This window comes from Mastomys coucha, unplaced genomic scaffold, assembly GCF_008632895.1.
Source record: "Mastomys coucha isolate ucsf_1 unplaced genomic scaffold, UCSF_Mcou_1 pScaffold12, whole genome shotgun sequence".
Classification (NCBI taxonomy): domain Eukaryota; kingdom Metazoa; phylum Chordata; class Mammalia; order Rodentia; family Muridae; genus Mastomys; species Mastomys coucha.
The window spans coordinates 44,321,479-44,342,649 of record NW_022196894.1 but is presented as its reverse complement, the minus strand read 5'-3'; the positions used below and the strand labels follow the sequence as shown (position 1 = coordinate 44,342,649).

The 21,171-nt window shown below is 39.4% G+C and overlaps 1 pseudogene; it reads right to left on the bottom strand.

Annotated features, from left to right (window-relative positions):
• Positions 1-2,243: 2,243 nt before the first annotated feature.
• LOC116086427 lies at positions 2,244-2,836 on the bottom strand (annotated as a pseudogene).
• Between the last annotated feature and the right edge of the window lie 18,335 nt (positions 2,837-21,171).

Here is a 21,171-nt window from a genome sequence, read left to right as displayed (position 1 = left end):
AGAGATACAGAGATACAGATGATAGATAGATAGATAGATAGATAGATAGATAGATAGATAGATAGATAGATAATTTAAATTATTAGGAAAAGTAGTTTTAATGGGAAATATTTTAGCTACATAGCATCATGGTTCTTCTACCAGATCGATTACATTTAATGCTGTTGTAAAAATGTGTGACACTATCCACACTTTTAGTAACTTCATACTTCTTTATTAAAGTCAATACAACTTTTAAAAGTGAAACTTTGAATGGTTTTCTTTGAAAAGCTCTGAAGTGGTTATTTCAGATTTAATAAAAGAAATATCTTAGTAAACTCAAAATTCCCATCCAGAGTGTTTCTTTGTTTTCTCACTGTGGTCATCTTAGAGAAAGCCTGATGTAAGTGAAGAATGCATTTCTCAAACCTACCAAACAAATTTGTAAACTGTCAATTAAAGATGCCATCCCTGCTATGAATGGTTTCATTTGATTCAGGTTCCACCAGGTATTGGTATTGTATGTTGTTGATATCTATTTATGGTGCTAATAGGTGCCTATGGCTGTCCTCTTGTTTTAAATTATGCTTGATTCCTCTCAGCCTACATCTAAGTAATATCTTTCTTCAAATTTGACAGCTCTGAAGCGATTCTACATCTGATTGAGACATTTGTTCTCAATTGGTCAGCCATCAAACCGAGTGGGCACCATTTAGTTCACACTGAATTGATTCTACCAGAATGTGCAAGGGCTTTCCAGCCTGGATAGCTCAGCCAGTCTTTAAATTCTTCGGTGGATTCAGACCTGTAAGGCTCTGTTACGGAGGTCCTTGAAATTTCTTCTTGCATTGTGTAATTGTGGCAACAGTTGTAGTTTGATTCATTTGTAACTCAGTAATATCTTCATGTGTGAGATCTCATTTGGTGTTTATGCTGAATTGTCATCAGGTCCTGAATCTTCATTCTTCTGATAGAGTTCCTTGAGATGATCACTGACTCAGGAATTCATTTTTCAGGATTAGGATTATTCATCTTGAGTTGTTCCTGAATAACAGGATCATTGGAGTGGGAGGATTCTGTAAAGTGGCCTGCCGTGTGTGTGAGGCAGCTCTGTTCTCATCGCAGACAGGCTAACACCAAGCTGCTGCCTTGAAGTTTTCCTATGGCTTGTTCGAAATGGGCACATTGCATTGTATCTGGAATGCTGCATGAGGTGCCATTTGGAGATTGTTCAACAACATAAATGACAACTTCTGCCTGATCATCTGGCAATGTCTTAGTACCCTGCACATTTACAACTAAAGCCTGGTTTCCTCCCAAACCTTTATGCAATGATTCTACCAACTGCTGCTCTTGGCTTCTAGTATCTATTTCTTTCTTGTGGAAAACTAAAGTCACAAACCCATCTCTGCCATTTTTAATGGGCATACACCTGTAACCTACTGATGATTTGTTCCTCTTGTGTAATGAATACATCACCTCCACGCCCAGTTCCCAAACCAGTACTCTCATTCAGTACTGGTTCCCATTGCTGACTCAAAATAGTTGCAAAGCCAAAACCTTGATTCTGAGCATGGGTAAGTTTGGTAGAACCTGTATTTGAAGGATCAGAAAATCCAAAAGCAGGATGTACAGCAGTAAATGTTTTCTCAACACCTTCAAAATCACCCTCTAGTAGGGGCTGAAGCCCTGTCTGAAGTGACAGAGAGATCCTCCAGAATTAAAAGACTACATTGCAACTGAAAATATTTAGTTGGCCTGGACTTGCATTATACAACTCTCTGTGCACTTCTCTCCAGAAGGAGATTTCCAGTCACACTATGGAGTTCTGTCTCCTCTGGCTTAACATCATGGTTGTCATATTGAAACTCTTATCCCTATTAATCTGGTATCTCAGCATGTGGAAATGAACTTTTATCCACAAGCTTTATCACAGGAAAACATTGTTTAGTTGAAAGAACCTGATGCTTGAGCTTGCTTAAACAAATCTCTTTCAGAGGACAGGAAGCTCAGAATAGGCAGGAACAAGAAAGCTAAGCCGCCAGGGTGGGTTGGTACCTAGAGCGGGTGCTCACTCTCAGAGGAGAAGGGGAGGGGGCTATTCAAGGGGAGGACTGAAAGGAAGGGGACTGCAGCTGGGATGTACAGTGAATAAAATACATAAGTTTTTTTAAAGAGGGCGATAGATAAAGGCTTGTTTTATTTTAATGACTGATTCATGTGAGACCACAGCCAGGCCACTATGTACAGACACGAAGGAAGCTTTATTCCTGGGTCTCTTCCTCCTTGGACAGAGTTTTGATGATCTCTTCCTTCTTGGCCTGGAGGCGCTCCTCTCTGCGCTTCTGTGCTTCCTTGGTCTTAGACTCGTGATCCTCAGCCTGGTCAGCCAGTAGCTTCTTGCAGGCCCTGTCTGCCTTCAATTTGTGGATATGCTACAGAGAATCCGCTTTTTTTTTTTAATAGATTCTCTTTGAGCTTTAGGTATAGGCTTTGGTATATATGGCATCCAGTTTTCTTAGATTCCTGGTATCTCCTGAGAAGCCGGAGCAGGATCCTCATCCTTTTCATCCAGGTTACCTTCTTGGGCATCGGAGCACTGGCAGTACCTTTCCTCTTCCCTATGCCCATATGCCTACCCTTTCATTGGGCCAAGGTGGTTTTCCGGCAGCGAGCCCGGGAATGGATAGTCACAGGCTTCCGGATAATCAGCCCATCTTTGATCAGCGTCCTGATCTGCTGGCAGGAGTTGGCATTGGCGATTTCATTGATCTCATTGGGGACCAACCAGATCACATGTCCTCTTTTACCACAGCGGAGTACAGTTAGAGGCAAGCCTCTTCTGTAGCCTGAGCATACTCGTGGCTGCGACACAGCAGCGAAAGGAAAGAGCTCATAAACACATAAATTAATGGGAAAAAGAAAGAAAGCCCCCAACAGGAAGCTGCCAGCCCAAATGCATCTTCTCTCTGCTCCTCTGTGCTTTATTTGCATTATTCTTTCTTTAGTTTATGTGTGAATGATTTTCTTATGTTTCTATATACAAAAAATATCTATACTAGGTCCTATTTTGTTGCTATAACAAAATGCTTAAAGCTGAGTATTTTGTAAACAAAAGAAGTTAACAGGCTCACAATTCTAATGTCTGGATGTTTCAATATGACACCTGTGTCTTGGTAACCATCTCTGGTTGTTACACACTATGGCAAAGGAGGAAAAAGGGAAATGCCCAACATGCAGAAAGGACCAAACCACAGTGCAGGCATCGCACTGTGGCTTGCTTGAGTCCTTTCAATGATATTGCACTTGAGCTTTTTATCTAGATGTATTAATCATTGATATTTTGTCAGTTTATTATTATTACCATTCAACAATAATGCAATTTATATTAAAAATATATACATATATAAACTGTGTAGTAAGTATATAATATTTTTAAAGATTTCTTTTGTTCTTATTTGTGTGGTATTTATACGCATGTTAACTCCTAAGTGTGTATGGATGCCTAGTACAGGGGCCAGAGGTTGCCATTGGATATCGTGAAGCTGAAGAGATAGGTAGTTGTGAGCCACCCAATATGGATGCTGGGAATTTAACTGGTATCCTCTGTAAGAACAAAAACATTCTTAGCTGCTAAGCCATGTCTCCAACCCTGGGATATACTTTTTTGAGAAAGGAATTTTCATGTAAGTAAAAATATTTCAGAAAATAAAAAAATGGGAGAAGCCTAGTTCAAAAACATGTGGCTGTCAGGAAAGTCACTCTGGGACTACTGCAGAAGATGTGAGGTTATCAATTCTAGGTAGCTACTCTGGTGGTAGCAGATCCAGCAAAATTCTCCCAATCTTCTGTAATCTGAGAGATGGTAGAGACTGTCTATGGCTTCTGGCAGTGTGTGTGTGTGGTGGGGGGTTGGGGATGCAGTGAATATAATAACAGGCAGAGAAAAGAAATCCAAGCGTTAGTTGTAAAAATAATGCGTAGGAAAATGAACAATAGAATCCATGTATTACAACAACAACAAAAGCCCAGAAAGCTGCAATTATATACAGAGAAATAATTGCAAGTAGGAGATGTCTGTTAAGAGTGTGGTTTCCCGTTTATTCCCATGACCCTGAAAGTGAGTTTTCTAGACTTGTTTCTCATCTTTACGTCATTCATTCCTTAACTGGAACCTGGATATTTAACCAGACAGAGGATAAGTTCGGTGTTTACTGTATTTATTTACAATGCAAATCTATTGGAAATCATATCTTAACAGACTGGCATTGAACATCTGGTGAAAGAAGCTTTTTGTTTGTTTATCTGTTTGCTTTTTGAGACAGGGTTTCTCTGTGGAAAAGAGCCCTGGCTGTTGTGGACTTGATTTGTAGGCCAGGCTAGCCTCAAACTCAGGAGATCTGCCCACCTCTGCCTCCCAAGTGCTGGGAGGAAAGGCGTTCACCAGCAGACCCAGCCAGAAGCAAGGAAGAGGTGAGACAGTGCCACCCTGAATGACTTCTGCCCTGAAATCAGGCACTGAGCATCTGAAGAAAGGAAATGTACTGGGATTGGATGCGCTGTGCTCAGTCTGATGGGAGCACCTGTTGCAGCATTTTCTTTGTCCAATCACATTAGGGCAGTGACAGGTCTGTGATTGGACAGGAATAGGGAGGTGGAGCTAGAAGTTTAGGAGTGAGGGAGGTCGGAGGTCAGAGGAGAAGCAGAAAAAAATCAACTTGAAGGCAGGTGAACAGAAAGACGATCCAGACCCCCGCGTGGTTTTAAACAGCCCCAAGTAGCTAAGGTTTTTACAAGGTTAGAATAATTGGGTTAAAACATTCTCTTTATCATTTGGCTCTGAAATTATTGTATTGACATCTTGTAAATTGTGATCTTATTGATATATAAACCTGATTGGATAATTAAGCCTTAAGAGTCATGTTTCTACTGGGTAACTAGGCGCTAGATGACTGATTCTGGGGTGTGTGGAGCATTGCATGTAAGCAAGATGATTGCAAGCCGGGGCATAGTGTTGAGTCAGGGTACCGGTACTAGAACGTGGTCCAGCGGGACAGGAAAGATTGAGGGGTGGTCTTTTTTTAATATTTCCCGTGACAGGCACCTGCTACCACCACCAACCCACAACCTCAGCATGTTTAAGGAACACAGTATGGGCTGGGGATTCTCACTGGTCTCTGCAGGCAATCAATCTCAGGGGGTAAACCTCCAGGATGAGAGACAATCTGTAGGTTGTAATCTTTATATACATATATACATACTGTTCATTCAGTCATACTCAGACTCCCTAGGAAAGCCTTGCCATCCCTCAAAGCACCTCCCAGGTAAGGCTATGTCACTTGTGTAGGGATGGGTCACTGGAGTCCTCAACACAGTCCTGTGCATACCATCAATACACATTCACTTAGGATGTGACTCACACAGATTTCTCTCTACCCTCTGCAAGAAAGTACAGACTAGATTAACATCTCTCTCAAAGGGTCTAGTTATGAAGCATTTTTGAAAAAGACTCCAGAAACTGATGCAACATGAGTTACTAACCTGAGGCACTGTAATGCTCTGTTGAGGTGTGACCTCTAGAAACGTACTGTCACCTCCTTGTGTCCCAAGGGTCAAGGCCACATATATTGAAAATATTTCAAAACAATCCAAAGTATAGATTTTTTTTGTAATATTTCAAAATTACCCATAATTCTCAGGTTAATTTCATTGGTATTGAGAGATAGAAGTCATGGGCTTTATAAATTATTATAAGCACCTTTATAAATACTTAGATATTTTTCTCTAGCTAGGACTTCAAGCTTTGCATAAGCTTTCAACCTTGAGAACTAGTACTGTTGTTTAGCCAGGAATGATGCTTGGTAAGACACAGCAGGAAGCTCAGTGTACTTTACTAGACACACCTTAAATAACTATTTTTGGAATTCATCTTTGAACAGTCAACAGTATCTTTCAATAAAATAAGCTATGTCGTAAACCCAAGCAAAATGATTTAATGAGGCATTCATTTGCCCTCATTTAAACTAGTGACTCCGTCCTCTTGAACCCAGAGAAACACAGTAGGTGACTCTCTATCACTTGTTAGTAACACAATTTTAGACTTAGCACAGATCTGCTGAAAGGAGAAACTCCAGGAGTTTGAACCCTACAATGTTAACAAGCCTTCCAGGTGACTCATTCATATTAAACCTTCGAACAAGCTTTAAGCCACTCTTATCCAGTGACCTGTATTAAGGGGGGAAGCAGGAAACCATTGGTAAAATGAAAATTCTTATCAAAGCACCTGCCAAAGTGTTTTTAAGTCTTGACGGGTTAATCATACTCCCTGGGATATTAAAAACTAACCAAAATAATTGCAAATTCAACAGCCTTTAAGCATTACATTATTTTTGATAAAAGAAGGCAAGTTTCCCTTTTGTAGGAGAAAAGTATTACAATAGTATCAGAATGATTTTTTGTTCTGCCATTGAATGTTCTAATTATGGCCGCCTCTGTAATCACACTGCTGAGACATCATACTCCGGTAATGACTGAGCATGTATTTAATGAGGTCTTCTAATTCTAGAATTTAAATTCAAAATTTAGGGCATGTTTTTCCTTCCTGTAAAGAATCTTACATACTATCCCCACCCCTACCCCAACCCCAAGCCAAAGTCTAAAATGTACAACAGAAAGTTCCAGAAGCACGCAACTCATAAGTTTTAAGTTGTGCATTTTCCCAAAGAGTGTGGTAGAGCACTCCTAACATCCATGGTCAAGTGTACTCATGCTATATTGACCACCTGCCTGGGAATCGCTTGGTAGCTCTCTCCATTATCAAATCAATTCTGGCAGTAGCATGATGCTTATGTCCCAGTAACCCTGGCTTCGGACACTATGCCCATGCTTATGTAAGTCACCTCACTTCATCTGTCCATGTAGCCACTGTAGCAGCTCCAGTCATTATAGGAAGAGTGAGAATATTACAAAATGCCTTAAAAGAAAAAAAAATTTTTTTTTTAATTTTTAAAAAATGGATGGCATTCTCATAATTTTATTAAACCTTCTTGCCTTAGTTATTCTCTTTTACTGTTAGTTATTATTGCTAATCTCCTAACATGACTATTTACAAATTAAAATTTACTATAGGTACAGAAGGATAAAGAAAACACATTATGTGTAGAATTCATTATCATATGATGTGTCAGTGCCTACTAACGTCTCCCGTGGATAGAGAGGGTGACAGTACTAATTGGTGGGCCATAGAATCATCCAGAGATTTATCTTTCATTTGTACTTTATCTTTCTCAATTCACTATCTTTTCTGGGGCTGGAACTCCTGAGGACTTCAAGCCTGTGATAAATGCTAGCTAACATGAAAATCAATTACTATTTGTTTGATGGCCTATTCCTCTGTTTCTTTTACCTATATATCTCTGCATGTTTCACAGACCCCCCTCATTGGTCTATTAGAGTCCTTACTGGATAGTATTGTCCAGGAATTAATGAAGCCAATTATAGAAGAAGAAGCCAATTTAAATCATTGAAGACGTTAACAGAACTTCTACAAGACTTTCAAAATATGTGTTTAGATAGTTGTAGGCCTAATCAAGCTTCCTGCAGACAAATGACCCATTTTTTTTTAAATAGGCTCATTTAAATTACATTATTCTGAAAGAGGGTTTTAAATATGCTGTCATTTATAAAGAAAATAAATTACTTCTTTGATTAGAAAGAAGAAAGATATCGTAGATCAAGGCAGTGGGGTATAGTTCCTTGAACATAAGTCTGTATAATTGATATAAGAAGAAAAAATTTAGTCCAGTTTGTGGGATTGTAACATGTTAGCAAATATTATTGTGATATATTTATAAACTATATAAGTACATAGAGAGTCTCTGCCATATTTTCTGGCACAAAGTTCCTAAAACCCTCAGAATCATTGAAGTGCTGTGTCTTTGTGAATACTAATGAGATGGCTGATGGCTGTGGTCCTCTGGGTTAGCCTTAGGATGCAGGCTGGTTACCAGGGTAACCAACCATGTGAGTTGTGAGTTGGGACTTGCAGCCTCACCCCTCTCTCAGCCTCTGTGGAGAGAAGAACTGAAGCTTGAGCTGCTTAGAAATAGCTAATGATTTAATCATGCCTATATATGAAGCCATTACTTCCCAAAGGATGGGTTCAGAGAGTTTTCCTTTTTAAAGACACGGTGCTGGGAAGGGATCATGCAAACCCCACCCCCACCCCCTACACAACTCCTTTCACCATATCTTACCCTGTGCAACTTCTCCATCTGACTGTTGCTCGGCTGTAGCCATTTATGATAAACTACTAAAAGTAAGAAATGTGTTTCTCTGTGCACTGGAAATGTTCAAACCAAAGGAGGGGTGGGAGTACGCTCCTTTTTATGGTCAAATCAGCTCAAGAACACTGAATGTCCTAAAAGGAAACTGTTGGCAACCTGGACACTTAATATTTATGTCTGATTCCTAATGTGGGGCAGTCCTATGGCATGAACACTAACTTAGGTTGCTGTCAGCACAGAGTTGAATTGGAAGCTACTCAGAGTTGGAGAATTCATGGACACAGGAGAAACTTCTATGGATTTGGTGACTGTAGGAAAGTTTTGAGTGTTGTGGGTGAGACTACCAAGAGAAGGAATCACCATGTGAATTTTCTGTATCCATCATTCATTCATGAAAATTCTTCTTTAAGGATTACAAATAGAATAATATATTTTCTTTGATAAAACTTATTTCTCTTTATTATGGATTCTTTCTTTTTACTTTTTTAAGGACAGTATATGAATTACAGCTTTTGAGGAAAATGTTAGGTATTTTTAAGCCTAAATGATAAAACTTACCTCTATATGAATTATATTATTAATAAAATCTAAATTTCATCTTTATTAAGATATTATCAAAACTATAGATTACCAAGCTGTTGGTTTATGAATATATATATATATATATATATATATATATATATATATGTAGGCATTGCCGTTGGACATCATCCTGCAGAAATGGTAGGAAATGATGCTGTCATTACAATATCCAAGGATCAAGAAATAGCCAGTTTTGTCCTATGGGCCATTCTTCACCTTAGCAGAAATGGTATATGGGTTCTCTTAGAACACAGTTGTATTGAATCCTTACTATTACCCAGGTTCTAGAAGTATAAAATATGAACAAATCACATTATTAGTTTCATGGAATTGACCTTCAATTTTGTGGAGCAAACCACACACAAATGTATCAAGTAATGTGTTTGGTACAAGAGAGGGAAAAAGTATGCTGAAATAAAAATAATGCTAATTAGATGGATTAAAGGGCTAGAATGGACTGATAGGATGGGAAAGTAAAGGTACGGCATGAAGATAAGGTGGCTGGGTTAGGAGGACACAAAGAAAAAACGAGCAGCTCTATAAATATAAGGTTGATTACAGGGGCGTGTGAGTGAGAGGAAGTTAAAGATGGCAAAGTGAAGTAGAGCCCAAGTGATACAGGTATCTTTGGACTTGATTCTGGGTGACACAGGAAACAATAACATGCCCTGAAAACACAGGTTGCCCACAGGTTGCCGGGTTTATGAATCATGAACTAGATGACAGGTGTGACAGTTGGGGGACTCACAGTGGTTCAGGCTTTAAGAGTTGAGCCCTGGAAGGCTGAAATAGAGAATAGACCATAGCTGCTAAGGTAGGAGCAAGAGAAGGGATTTATTACTAGTGGATATTATAACTAGAGGACTTTGTCACATCAGTTTCCCTAGATATTAACAGAAGAAAATAAGTGACAACAAAGTAATGAAGAAGAGAGAGTCATTCTTGTCATTGCAGGTTGTCAGAGCAATGTGTGAACAGGTCACCTGTGGGAGACAGATGACTGTGGGTACCTTCATATTGCCTAGTGGACAACAGACTTAGTAAAATGGAGACCAAGAAAGCACCACATACCAAGAGCTGTTAGCATTTGAAAGAGGAGAAGAGAGGGTAATGTAGACAAAGCAAGACCAAATATTGTATGTTTTCTCTCACAGTACATGCATACATGTGACAGGAAAGTACAAAGTGGGGAGGATGAAGGGAACCAGGAGAAGGTGAGGGAGGAGGGACATAGTTGGAGGCAGAATATGAGTAAAGTAAAACATATGTGTGTGTGAATGAAATGTCGTAATAAAACCAATTATTTGCATACTAACTTAAAAATTAACTTGCAAAGAGATGGGGAATAGCTCCATGGTTCACAGCCCTTTCTCTGAAAGCATGAGGACCTGAGTTTGAATCTGCAGCAGACACATAAAACATTAGTCATAGTGTGCCTGTAACTCCCAGTGGTGGGATGGGCGGCAGATGGAGACAGATCCTCTGAGCCCAATAGCCAGCAAGAAGAGAATGGTTAGGTGTCTGGTTAGGTAAGAGACCTTGTCTTCAGGGAAAAAGCAGAGTCCTTTTCTGAACTGTGCATTTACTTGCTTGGGTACACACACCATTCCATACATATGCATACCACACACACACACACACACACACAAGACCTCTCTGCAGGAATTCTTTAGAAATAACTGTGGGAAAGTTGGCAGGGCACCATGGATTTCTGTGGGAAAGAATCACTAAGAAAAGGTTAAAATTAATTTAATGTTTATTTTGTTTGAATTGGGTATAGTTTGCAGAGAACTGATAATATGTGTCACTGGTTTCAGAGATTTTTGTAAGTGTGGGGAATTGCTTTGGCTGTTGCCATTTTCATGAGTGGAATGCTTGTTCTAAGGTGGCATAAAAATAACACTTAAAATGTCTAAAAACCTTTTCCTGTATAATTCTATCAATAAATTATAGATATCATCAATACATTTCAGTACTACTAGGAAACATTCATTTCTGTTTCATTTTAATGTTTTAAATATTTCTTATTTGAGCCTTTTGTTATCCTTTAAGATCAGATTGTGGCCTCCTAACAGTCTCGTTTGATGTAGGTATGACCCAAGATATGCTCTATCTATGTGCACTAGTACATACAGTGCCTTCTGCAAATGTTATTTTAAATCACTGCAAATAAGGTAAAGGGGAGATGAAAGGGTTCTCATATCATATCTCAAAATATAAACAACTCTTCTCTGAATATGTATCCTCAGCTGCTAGTAAGAACTGACTGCTATTTACATAATCCAAAAGATACATTTGAGCGTCTTTGAGGGAACAGGCATCTTTCTCAATTACTCATGCCACTTCAGCTACCAGCCCAAGACCTACCTCAAAGATAAAAAACAAAGACCATTTTCTTCCAGGAACAAAGCAGGACTTTCTTTGTTTCAGTATAGGATTTTTTTTTCTTTCACAATTCTGAGAACCTTGTTGGTGTGAAACACTTCTTTCCTAAAATCCTGGCTCTAAAGACACACACAGGGTCAGGGTTAGAGACAAAGACACACAAAGAGACAGAGAATTAGAGAGGGGGAGAGTAGCATCCTATTTCAATATGGAAAAATAGCACTGACAATAAATTATGATGGATCGTTCAGAAGCGGTTGTAAGATTATAGGGAAGACTGAGCTTCCATGGCAATTCCCTTTGATAAGAACATGTGAACTCAGGATGTTATGGCTGAGAGGTTGGATGACTTGCTGCAATGCCTTCTCCTGTAGAAGCACAATTAGGAATCAAAGTCATTGTGAACAACTGCTTATATGTTTATCCTGGATACGCTGGGATCTTGTCTTTATGTAAAGGAATTGAAAGAACTCGAGTTCTTGGTTTGTTTTCTTTTTTTTTAACCAAATCTATAATTAACCCAAGAGACATCCCACTGGATGTATAGCTTAGCAAGGATTTGAGATGGATTTTAAAGGGGAATGAATGTAGCTATTACATTCTCATGAAGAACTCTCAAGGGTTGCAAGTGCTGTGCAATGAGTATATTACTCTCCTTTCTGAGCACCAGTACTGCTTCCACAATATGTGAGAACTTCTGTGCTATGTTGCAAGCCCCTTGAGTAAAACTTGGAATGCCGTCTTCATTATAATAGATCCTTGTTGGGCTCATGCGCTGGTATGTCTCTGGCATCCAGCACATGGTCTGATCCACCATAGAAGCTCGATGAATGCTCCCAATATATGATTAAGCCTATTTGGGAAATCATATGTGCAGCTACAGCTAGTAAGGTCTATGGTAATCTGGGTCCCTACTGCATCAAAATGAGCAGAAAGAAAAACTGGCTGAAGTGTTGCAGGAACTCTTTCCAAGGTAAGTAAACAACTTCCCATGTTTCTACTGGGAATGCAAAAACTACTAGGAGGAATGGGTAGGAAGAGTTTAAATCTCCAAATCTGTTGCAGGCATCACTCACTTTCCCTAGGACTTTTATCCCCACAGTCCACTCTAGTATCTTGTTTGCTGGAAGGCTTATCTGCTTAGTAAAACCAGAGATGGCTTCCATGCAGGGCACTGTTATCAGAATGGGATGTCCCATGCTTGAGGTTTAATTGTCTGTAGTTGCTGTGTTGATATCCTGTATGTTTGTCTTTGAATTTGTATTCTGTAAAGGATTTCAAATGGGAACTTGCCAGTAATGTGGTACTTCCAGTTATTAATGTCCCTCCTCCCCCCTTCAGGGTGCTTCCCTGCTTCTACCCTACCCCGATTCACTGATTTCTGCCATTCTCTGTCACTAGAGGATATCCAAGCACAAACTGGGGAAAGAGTCAGGGTCAGGTACGTGTGCCTTGAACATCACATGTGCCTAGCTGAGGGGTTAGGGTGGTACAGGGATCAACCAACCGCACATGAGGAATTTGTATTTAGGACCAATTGTACTAGCCATAACAGTGTACCACAGAGAGGATGTCAGTGGGTAACAAAGAACACAAGTCATATATTAAAGGAAGGAAAAGGAAAGCATGTGAAATGCTTTTCCACGGATGATCTCACTCTCGCTTTGATACTGCTCTGAACCACATAAAGTTGATGTGGGCACTCTGTGGGTCCATAGACAAAACAGACCAACACAACCAAAAAAATAAAATAAAATAACTTCTACCTGCTGTTTCCTCTTTCCTTTAATAGTTCATAAATCTACTGGATACTATTATTCTTAATTCTGATATTAAAGGCTCTTCCCTTGCAATTTTTCATACCCTAGACAACACAGGATAAAGTCAAGTTGGGGTTGCTAAGGAGAATCTAGATGGTACTCTAGCTCATCATGTAACATCACCCACTCTAGTGATAATATTGACTACTTGGGCTCTAAGTCTCATCTCTGTGCTCCAACTCTCTCCTTATCCCCTGATCAGCTTCTCTACTTACCCATCTGCCCTACTCATCCTTGTCCTGATGTAGACGTTATTCATCTATTTGCTTACCCTTCAGAAAAACATGAATGGATCGTGTACTTGGTCTACAACTCAAGCCCAAACATGGTTTGTGGAGCAGCAGCATCAGAAAAGCAGGAGTTGTTAGAAATATAAATCTCTGGTCCTTCCACACAGTAGCTGACTCAGAGTCCATGAGGGAAGCCACAGCAATCCTGTGCTAGCTTGTGCAAGTGCTTTCATCTAGAGCTTGGGAACTGTGTGTCTGCCTCTAGGTCTGAAATGAAGCCCAGGAATTTGCATGTCTATCCAGTTTCCAGGTCATGTGGCTGCAACCAGTCCAGAGAGCGCAGAGAACTGCCTATCCAGACACTGAAGTTACTGTTGCTCTTACACAACAAAAGCATGAGGAGGGCTCTACCAAAATTGCTTTTCAGTTTTAAGTCGTGTTTGTATATTTTTTACTATTCGAGTGTCCCTGACTCAATTTCAGTAGCCCTTTGAAAGAACCACCACTGTCCAGTTGATGTTATCCTTCATTATTTTCAACTTGGCTTCACAAGGGTTGCCTCATCCAGACTTGATATGGGGTTGTATACCTGGCCTTTTTGCTTCTTGTTATGCTGTATTCGGTTGATATCACTGGGATGTCTGCTCCTTTCTGAAGAGAAGTATTTCTGGGGAAGAAGGGGGAGGGATACTGGGAGGAGGGAAGGGAATAGAGGTTATAGTCAGGATGTATTGCATGAGAGAAGAATAAATTAAGAAAAGAAAAGAAAATCACATAGCATATTGAACTAGAAACAGACAAAGTTAGATTCCATGAAATTAGCAAATTACCTGTGTAAATTTGAACAAGTTACTTAACATCTCTGAAATTCATTTCTTTGTATACACAATGGAAATAAGGAGGCTTTGAAAGCTGGCAACAATGTCTAGCATACAATAGGTGCTCAAATAAAAGTCATTACATTTTCATACAACAGTATTCTCTTTCTTCAATACCATCTGAAATGAAGAATTGTAATGAAATATGATCAATTTATTTAACTTTTAAAAAATATTTATGTCCCTCCAGAACACATTTTGGAGACATTTACATTTTGACTTAATTATATTATCTACATTTTTTACTCTTTATTTTAATGACCTCTAGAAAACAATACCAATAAAAACAACACCAATTTTCATTTGGCTTTAAAAATAAAGTTATAAAGAGCAAAACAACTACAAAGGACCTCAGTGGCAATTCTAAAGTATGGTTCTTCGTGTTTCATGCCATTTGATGTCAAATAGAAGTCATAACTAAATGTATCTTAAATTTTCTTATTAGAAAAAAAAATAGCTCCCCTGTTGACTAAATCCTTTTTTATATAAGTTCCTGAAATACCTTTACTGGCCTCAACTAATAAAATTTAAAATGTGTCAATCAGGAAAGTAAGAATCACCGCATGTGAACTAAAACTGCGGAGGCCAGTTTAAGAAAGCCTCATGCTATATTTAAGTAAGCTGAACAGATTATAGCATAGCCAACCTGCTCAAAAAGTCATCTTTTTTTGAGATTTTTTTATTAGATATTTTCTTTACTTACATGTCAAATGATATTTCCTTTCCCGGTTTCCCCTCTGAAAAAAAAACCCTGTTCCTTCCCCACTCCCCCTGCTCACCAACCCACCTTCTCCAGCATACTGGCCCTGGCAATCCCCTACACTGGGGCATAGAACCTTCACAGGACCAAGGGCCTCTCCTCCCATTGATGACCAACTTGGCCATTCTCTGCTATACATATGCTGCTGGAGCCATTAGTCCCACCATGTGTACTCGGTGGTTGGTAGTTTAGTCCCTTGGAGCTCTGAGGGTACTAGTTAATTCATATTGTTGTTTGTCCTAAGAGGTTGCAAACCCTTCAGCTCCTTGGGTCCTTTCTCTAGCTCCTTCACTGGGAACCCTGTGCTCAGTCCAATGGATGGCTGTGAGCCTCTACTTCTGTATTAGTCAGGTACTGTCAGAGCCTCTCAGGAGACAGCTATAGCAGGCTCCTGTCATCCAGCACTTGCTGGCATCCACAATAGTGTCTGGATTTGATGATTGAATATGGGAAGGATTCCCAGGTGGAGCAGTCTCTGGATTGTCTTTCCTTCAGTCTCTGCTCCATAGTTTGTCTCTGCAACTCCTTCCTTGGGTATTTTGTTTCTCCTTTTAAGAAAGAACGAAGTATCCACACTTTGGTCTTCCTTCTTCTTGAGTTTCTTGTGGTTTGTGGTTTGTACTTTGTGTATTCTGATCTTCTGGGCTAATACCCACTTATCAGAGAAAGCATACCATGTGTGTTCTTTTGTGATTGGGTTACCTCACTCAGGATGATATTCTCCAGATCCTTCCATTTCCCTAAGAGTTTCATAAATTCATTGTTTTTTAATAGCTAGGTAATACTCCATTGTGTAAATGTACCACATTTACTGTATCCATTCCTCTGTAGACAGCTACTCCTGTCTACTCCCGGTGGTACCCACTGCTTCTCTCCGTTCTCTGATTGTGCTCTCAGTGTTTTCTAACTCTTAGATGACAGAAAGTAGTTTTTCTTCACTCTACGCTTACATTGGAGGTACTTATCACTGGTGTCTCCTCTTTCTCACTACTCTCAGCATTGGCCTCCTGACTGGCTCTTGTTCTTTACTCATTTGTTTGAAACAAAATAGCTGCATAACAAGTTTGGAAATTTAGAAGTCAAGGTTAAGAAGTCCTTTTCCACCATAATTTTGAAGGCATCTCTTTGTTTTCTTCCAAAGGCAATCGATGGTTGTGAGTAAACTTGAAGTAATAGGGTTATATGTGCCTGTGGTTTTGTTCAGCATTCCTCCATAAAATATAAACACTTAACAATGAGAAAATCAAAGGAAAGTACAGGTCACGTGAAAGAGAGCTAGTTTTAGAGGACACTAGCCTTGTAATGGGTAGAGTCTCCATAATGGGAAAACGTTGAGTTCTTCATAAATAATTAACAAAGAATATCAGCATCCTGACAGTAGAGTACTGAGCTTACTACTTAGTACTTAGAGGTACTTAGACCTTAGTGGTAAGGCCCCTTAACACAGCCACATCATCACCAACTTAGAGTTCCAGTCTCTTAGGAAATAAATGCTGATCTCTAACTTGATGCTCATTACATGGTGGTCACTTGGATTGTTATAGCCAGAGTAATTCAATCAATCTAGGCAGAATGAGCTTTCTCTATAATGTAATCACATTTTCACACACTAAACAAGAAGATGTCCTTGTCACTAGTGTTTGCTCTTGTCTGACTGACCCTCTAAGAACTGGCCTCCTTACTGGCTCTTATTCTCCAGTCTTCTTTTATTTTCTTGAAACAAAGTTGCTCTATAAGAAGGACATGACTGAGAACTGTTCAGACCCAGGCTTGTTATGCTATGAATTTAGGATACTCTAGAGAGAGAAGTTCAAGGTGTAGACTAATCATTGTTCCAAAGGTCCCAACTGGGGAGCAATCTTGTGCCCACTCAACCCATCTCAGACAGCCACTGCTGAAATTCAAACTCTTCATTTTAAGATGAAGAAATTAAATCCCAAAGAGAAGTCTTCATGATACGTTCTAGACTTGAGCCCACTTCCACCATTCAGCATCATCTCCCTGCCACATCTGGCTTCTTAGGTCAGCTATTGTGGTTCCACATACATTTGGCCTATGTACAAACACACACACACACACACACACACACACTGTAAGGTGGGATGATCAGAATTCCCTACAGATTCTAAAATTCTATTGCCAGTCACTGAATCTGTGTGCATGTGGGAGTAGATGAAAAGGGAAATAAGCAGTGGTAACCATTGGCTTTAGCCTTTCTTCCTTCCCCATAACTGTAAAGTAAATAAGGAAACAGGTTTTATCTGATCTAGACTGTGCATGGAAATTAGTTTGTAGCTGCTCTGAAAACTAACTTCCATAATCAGTCTGAATGTTGCTATGAGCTTCAGGAGTTCAAAGGTCTCAGGATTCACACACAGGTAGACTCGAGTCAACCTTTCACCTTTCACCTTCCACCCAGTACTCTCCAAGTATTTCAGCTTACAAATACACACATGATCATGAATACATACTCTTAAAGTTCTGCTTGTTTGTATAGTACTCAAGTTGTTCCTGGCTCTCCACCGATGCTCTACCATTTAAGTAACTTTTAGACAAGTTAAGTAGTCTTCTTTGTACAACTGAAATAACCTCTTTATAGGTGTCTTATCTTGTTCAGTTGGAATAATAGAACTTCATCTTTCTTTTGACCGTAGTAGGTCTGAAAGAAGTTTTTAGAAGTTTGGTAAATGATTCAATCTTTTGTACCTGTCTCAGCTGCCATGACTTATATTCCCCTTCATCCAAGAGAAACTCCCTTTCAATATCTTTCCAATTTGGACAAAAACAAACTGCCAGTTGTCAAATTGCTGCTCTGTGGCCCATAGATAATTCCTGGAATCTGAGCCTAACTGGAATCTCATGTACTTCTATATCAAGGGAAAGAAAGTTAAGGTAAGTCACTATTGGTTGTCTGGCCTTGTGACAATGTCTTTGCATACATGTATGTCCTACTTATTCTTTGGAGGAAAGAATATAGAAGCAATTTTTATGGGCAACATATTCCTCAAATGCCAAATACTATACTTGCTCTGTGGAGCATAATGGGAAAAATGCAATGCCTCTGAGAGAGTAACATGAGAGGTCTTATCACTTGTCAATTTTTAAATAGTACTTAAAGAGTCAGCCTTGAGAGAAAGAGAGAGAGAGAGAGAGAGAGAGAGAGAGAGAGAGAGAGAGAGAGAGAGAAAGGATGCTTTAAATACATATTTCAAGATAATGGTCCTGACTACAGGGTTAGGCAGTAGGAAACTACACAAGCATCAGTCATTTTTGCAATCAGTAGTGTCTGTGTTCTTTGGGGAGCACTTTGAGTGAGGTAGAATGTGCCCTTGTCCTTCCCAGGGCAGACAATGGAAGTTCAACTGACTGGCTTGATATGTGGGGGAGGGGAAAGGAGTGCAGAATTGGCCTGGCTGGCTCCACCACCCTCTCTGGTTTGCCTTCTTTGCCTTTTTCCTTTCGGACTTCTGCATAAGGTCAAAAGCTACCTCTAATCTTCCCACAAACACTGGACAGTTAAACTGGATTTTCACAAACAGCATGACACTATTTCCTCTAGACTGGATTTTCAAGTTTGACATCTGAAACTTGAAAAGTAGAAGAAAACCTTAGGGCAGTAATCCTTTGAAATGACTCTTTATCTCCTCTCTTTTCCTCCCTTGTGCTTTATGGAAGAAGAAAATATCTGAGTTAATATAGAACATCTTCATCGACAACATGTCTGTGTTTTGCTCTTATCAGTTATTCATTTAACAAATATTCACTGAGAATGCAGCTGCACCTTAAGTAAAGATTGTCATATATGTATACTATACATTCTCTCTCTGTCTCTCTGTCTCTCTGTCTCTCTCTCTCTGTCTCTCTCTCTGTCTCTCTCTCTCTCTCTCTCTCTCTTTCTCTCTCTCTCTCTGTGTGTGTGTGTGTGTGTTTGTAAGAATAACTAACTTTCTTAATGAAGCCTATACTCTTGTGAGTTAGCCACTAAATCAAATAAACTTTGCTATCGTAAGAAATAATCAGGTCTCCACAATTTATAAATGAGGGCCACAAAGGGCTTCTCTTTGGGAATAACACATATAAATGCTGGAAAAATAATTGAGTATTAGTTGAAATATTCTGGCTAAACTTTCCCCCTAAGTTTCCTGATCTAAAACTAGTTCTGGGTCTATTTACATGAATGAAAGCTAAATGTTGTAGGGAAGTATGAACATTTGCCAATAGGAATATTACTTTTTCTAAGCTTAAAACCAATTGCATCCAGCAAAGTCGGATCTTGTGGCATTAGGACAGAAGTCCCTGAGTAAATGGCTTATTATTTGATATCAACAGAGCTTAGTAGATTGACAGAGTATAGACAGTACCAGAGGGAAGATCCAGCTTCCCCTAGATGAGGGAGAGACATTGAAAATTGCAATCTGAATGGGAGAGTGCGGCTGGCTCTAATGATAAACATACTCAAACCCTGATCACACTCTTGTTATTAAAAGCAATGCTTGGGAGACACAAAAGAATAAGGGTATGAACTGTAGACAACGTCTTGCTTAGACTGTAGAGTTCTGTTGGAAACCCATGATATAGACACAGATTCTCACCTTCAGAGTCAAAGGGAAGATAAAGCTTAACATTTAGCTAGGCTTCTTTGCACTTTGTAACTAGCTCCTGTGCCAGCAAACTTGACTGAGGTGAGCCCACTGTCTTGGAGGACTACCCCCACAGTGAGTATTCTTCGTGAAGAGCAATGCAAAGGAGAGAAAGGGAAGCCTGGGAGGGTAAGAACTTGCCAATGACAGCTTGGCATCTAAGAAAAGAACAGAAAAAGAAAATTCCTCTTTCCCTTGCCTTTTCCCCCAAAGCAGACTATAAAAAATCATCTGGTTTTCTTCTAGGGTAGATCATAAGACTTATGATTAGGGAGTGAGGGTAAAGTTGGGATGGGGCATGTGAATGTAAGGAGCAGGGAGCTGGGCCATTGAAAACCTTAGCTGAGAATTCTCTTGTGGACAGAGAAGAATGTGGTCGGGATGATTTCTGCCAAGTCCCTCAGGTACAGCTCCTCTATATCCTCTCTGTCCAGTCACAGTTGCACAGGATGCCCCATGTTGCATCAAGTTGAGAAGCAACCACGCACACGCTCACTCATTTCCCTGGGTCTTTCTTTCCTATGAAGATCTCTATGTGACACAAAATTCATATGAAGTCAGTTTATGAGATTTTTATCTTAATCTGCTGTTTGTCACAGGAGCCTCAACCATGAACTCAGCAATATAAGTGAGGGAGGCCTGAATTTCCTTGTATATAAAGTAGAAAAATACTAAATTCTTTCAGATAGAAATTTTCTCTCATTTAAAAGGTACATTGTATTGAGAAACAAAGAAAGCTACTTTCATGTCCCAAGTTTGTATTTTAAATCATACAGTGTCCATGGGGACAGGAACCAACATACATATTAAGCATATCTGTTCTTATTTATTTACTGCATAAATCTTTATGTATGTTTAGTACAGAATATTTACGTTTCACAACTCTTTGTTATGAGCCCCCCTCAATGCAGTAGGGACTCTTTCATTGTTACCCATTTAAAAATAGCCAAATAATTTTTCCTGCTATAAGAATGTACAACTTAAATTTCTCCATACAAATGCGTATAAAGCTATTGTCCCATCATTGAAGAATATCTATTTGAAGAGAACTAAAACTTAATTACAAAGGGCCTATCAATCAAGTCACTCTCAACCCACCCAGCAAAGGAAAATACCTTTTCCAATGACAACTCTGAAGACAAGGCTCTTTAATGTTACTATTTAAAGATCTCCATGGGGAGCAATTCTTGGGCCCTGACATGAACTACCTCCAAAGTCAGAAGCATGAACCAGGGCCCTTGGAAAGTACTTGCTAAGTAGATTTGCAATAGACTTTCATGAAATGACTATTATTTCACTTTAAATAGGAATCTATGCTGTCATAATAAGAATAAGCTGCTGTGTCTTCTCCCATATAATTTTCAGAGTTCCAACTACTAGGAAGACCACGGCTATACCTGAATATTGAATTTTATTGAAATTACATTTATTTTCAATCTTAAAAATTAGGGTTCTATAAAGTAGTTCTGGTGAGCAGAGTATAAGTGGTATACTTGAAGTAAAAAATAAGCTTAACCCAGCTATACCACTCCTGGGCATATACTCAAAAGATGCTCCAACATGTAATAAAGACACATGCTCCACCATGTTCATAGCAGCCTTATTTATAATA